The following is a 4586-nucleotide window of genomic DNA, read 5'->3' on the forward strand; positions in this document are numbered from 1 at the left end:
TTCGTTTACTAAATTGTTGTTGTGCTGTAGATTCAAGTATTTTTGCTTCTGGGGGATACTACAAATCAACCCACAGCCAAAAGATAATAAAAAGGAAATCATTTGTGCTTCGATTTTTTTTATAAACAAAAACTAGTAAAAGTATAGTTAGTCAAATTCGACTATGTGTTGCCCTACATATACATATATAAAAATATGATCATAAGAACACTCTTTTTATGTATTAAATTCTAAAAAGATCTAACCATATACGCTCATATGTGTGTCAATTCATCTTTCAGTTGGACTTACATCTACACAGATGGACTCTGAAAATGATTGAAATGATGACCAGGGATTATTATTTCTAATCATTTCAATCATCAGCATAAACCTATTTAACACTTAGCACTACAGTGGTGTAGGGTATAAGAATATCAAGTATTTTTGGTTGATAAAATAATGAAAACATATTGGGTTTTAGTTTTAAACTTTATTGATAAAGTTTGTGAATAATTGGAAAGTCCATTAAATGATCACCTCGAAATATCGATATATATATTATGGATAGTTAATTATTGTATTTACCGTATAATATCCTCATAAAAGTTATATTAAATAATATACAGAATACTTTTCACTACAATGGGTTAATATGTACTATTCCAAATTAAATGGCTTCAAGGAAAAAAAGTTTTCTTAAAATTAAGCAATTTATATTGTTAAATTATTAAAAACTCTCTTCTTCCATCATTAAAGTGTATAATAATTTAAGTATTTTAAAGTTTTTAATTATTGTCTATTACAATCATTAAAATCTTCTTGGGAGTAATGAAAGTATTACTTACTTTTGCTTTAATCTAAACGAAAGTTATGAGTAGATCATTTGTTTGACATGTAATGGAGAAAATCCAATGAAAATAGAAAATTTACCGACTATAATAGAAAACTTATTTTTATTATCATCGTTAAATAGATTTATGCTGACAATTATTTTCTGAACAAATTAATTTGTATACTTAAGATGTAAAATAGAATAGATGTACACAATCATTTTTATAATAAGTTAACTAATATATTTTACATATATAATTGTGTATTATGTTTTGTTTAAATAAAAAGATACTTCGGTAAAATCATTATAGTACAAATCAGTACGAAAAAATACGTTCTTACTGAATGAAATTTTAGAGTGAAGCTATAATTTCAAGTGTGTCTTCTCGCTTTCAAAATAAATGGACTTTTATGTTTTCACTAAAAAAATCGATTTTATATGGAAAATAGAAGTGATCACCGATTATCGTTGTTTTGGCCGTATCTCTTCTAGTTTCCAAGATAAATGGACTTTTATGTTTTCACTAAAAAATCGATTTTATATGAGCAAAATCGATTTTATTTGGAAAATAGAAGGGATCACAGATTATCGTTGTTTTGGCCGTATCTCTTCTCGTTTCCAAAATAAATGAATTTTTATGTTTTCATTAAAAAATCGATTTTATATGAGAAATACAAGTTATCACAGACTACCGTTGTCTTGTCCGTATCTCTTCTCGTTTCCAAGATAAATGGACTTTTACGTTTTCACTAAAAAAAGATTTTATATGGAAAATAGAAGTGATCACAGATTATCGTTGTTTTGGCCGTATCTCTTCTCGTTTCTAAGATAAATGGACTTTTATGTTTTCACTCAAAAAATTGATTTTATATGGAAAATAGAAGTGATCAGAGATTACCGTTGTTTTAGTCGTATATCTTCTCGTTTCCAAGATAAATGGAATTTTATGTTTTCACTCAAAAATCGATTTTATATGAGAAATACAAGCGATCACAGATTATCGTTTTTTTGGCCGTATCTCTTTTAGTTTCCAAGATAAATGGACTTTTATGTTTTCACTCAAAAAATCGATTTATATGGAAAATAGAAGTGATCACAGATTATCGTTGTTTTGGCCGTATCTCTTCTCGTTTCCAACATAAATGGACTTTTATGATTTCACTCAAATAATCGATTTTATATGAGAAATACAAGTGATCACAGATTACCGTTGTTTTGGCCGTATCTCTTCTCGTTTTCATAATAAATGGACTTTTATGTTTTCACTAAAAAATCGATTTTATATGGAAAATAGAAGTGATCACAGATTATCTTTGTCTTGGCCGTATCTCTTCTCGTTTCCAAGATAAATGGACATATATGTTTTCACTGAAAAAATCGATTTTATATCGTTTATATCGTCTTCACGTTTCCAAGATAATTGGACTTTTATGTTTTCACTCAAAAAATCGATTTTATATGAGTAAAATCAACTTTATATGGAAAATAGAAGTGATCACAGATTATCGTTGTTTTGGCCGTATCTCTTCTCGTTTTATGTTTTCACTCAAAAAATCGATTTTATATGGAAAATAAAAATGATCACATTCTTCTCGTTTCCAAGATAAATGGACTTTTATGTTTTCACTCAAGAAAATCGATTTTGTGTGAGAAATAGAAGTGATCAGAGATTACCGTTGTTTTGGCCGTATCTCTTCTCGTTTCTAAGATAAATGGACTTTTATGTTTCCACTAAAAAATCGATTTTATATGAGAAATACAAGTGATCACAGGTTACCATTGTTTTGGTCGTATCTCTTCTCGTTTCCAAGATAAATGGACTTTTATGTTTTTACTCAAAAAATCGATTTTATATGAGCAAATTCGATTTTATATGAGAAATACAAGTGATCACAGATTATCGTTGTTTTGGCCGTATTTCTTCTCGTTTCCAAGATAAATGGACTTTTATGTTTTCTTAAAAAAAATCGATTTTATATGGAAAATAAAAGTGATCACAGATTATCGTTGTTTTGGCCGTATCTCTTCTCGTTTCCAAGATAAATGGACTTTTATGTCTTCACTCAAAAAATCGATTTTATATGGAAAATAGAAGAGATCACAGATTATCGTCGTTTTGGCCGTATCTCTCCTCGTTTTCAAGATAAATGGACTTTTATGTTTTCACTCAAAAAATCGATTTTATATGGAAAATAGAAGTGATCACAGATTATCGTTTTTTTGGCCATATCTCTTCTCGTTTCCAAGATAAATGGACTTTTATGTTGTCACTCAAAAAATCAATTTTATATGGAAAATAGAAGTGATCACAGATTATCATTGTTTTGGCCGTATCTCTTCACGTTTAAATGGACTTTTATGTTTTCACTCAAAAAATCGATTTTATATGGAAAATAGAAATGATCACAGATTATCGTTGTTTTGGCCGTATCTCTTCTCGTTTCCAAGATAAATGGACTTTTATGTTTTCACTCAAAAAATCGTTTTTATATGGAAAATAGAAGTGATCACAGATTACCGTTGTTTTGGCCGTATCACTTCTCGTTTCTAAGATAAATGGACTTTTATGTTTTCACTCAAAAAATCGATTTTATATGAGAAATACAAGTGATCACAGATTATCGTTGTTTTGGCCGTATCTCTTCTCGTTTCCAAGATAGTGGACTTTTTTGTGAGAAAGACAAGTGATCACAGATTATAGTTGTTTTGGCCATATCTCTTCTCGTTTCCAAGATAAATGGACTTTTATGCTTTCACTCAAAAAATCGATTTTATATGGAAAATAGAAGTGATCACAGATTATCGTTGTTTTGGCCGTATCTCTTCTCGTTTCCAAGATAAATGGACTTTTATGTTTTCACTCAGAAAATCGACTTTATATGAGAAATAGAAGTGATCAGAGATTACCGTTGTTTTGGCCGTATCTCTTCTCATTTCCAAGATAAATGGACTTTTATGTTTTCACTCAAAAAATCGATTTTATACGGAAAATAGAAGTTATCACAGATTATCGTTGTTTTGGCCGTATCTCTTCTCGTTTCTAAGATAAATGGACTTTTATGTTTTCATTAAAAAATCGATTTTATATGAGAAATACAAGTGATCACAGATTACCGTTGTTTTGGCCGTATCTCTTCTCGTTTCCAAGATAAATGGACTTTTATGTTTTCACTCAAAAAATCGATTTTATGCGGAAAATAGAAGTGATCACAGATTATCGTTGTTTTGGCCGTATCTCTTCTCGTTTCCAACATAAATGGACTTTTATGATTTCACTCAAATAATCGATTTTATATGAGAAATACAAGTGATCGCAGATTACCGTTGTTTTGGCCGTATCTCTTCTCGTTTTCAAGATAAATGGACTTTTATGTTTTCACTCAAAAATCGATTTTATATGAGAAATACAAGCGATCACAGATTATCGTTTTTTTGGCCGTATCTCTTCTCGTTTCCAAGATAAGTGGACTTTTTTGTGAGAAAGACAAGTGTTCGCAGATTATAGTTGTTTTGGCCATATCTCTTCTCGTTTCCAAGATAAATGGACTTTTATGATTTCACTCAAAAATTCGATTTTATATGGAAAATAGAAGTGATCACAGATTATCGTTGTTTTGGCCGTATCTCTTCTCGTTTCCAAGATAAATGGACTTTTATGTTTTCACTCAGAAAATCGACTTTATATGAGAAATAGAAGTGATCAGAGATTACCGTTGTTTTGGCCGTATCTCTTCTCATTTCCAAGATAAATGGACTTTTATGTTTTCACTCA

The sequence above is a fragment of the Lucilia cuprina genome, chromosome 2 (assembly GCF_022045245.1).
Source record: "Lucilia cuprina isolate Lc7/37 chromosome 2, ASM2204524v1, whole genome shotgun sequence".
NCBI classification, from domain to species: domain Eukaryota; kingdom Metazoa; phylum Arthropoda; class Insecta; order Diptera; family Calliphoridae; genus Lucilia; species Lucilia cuprina.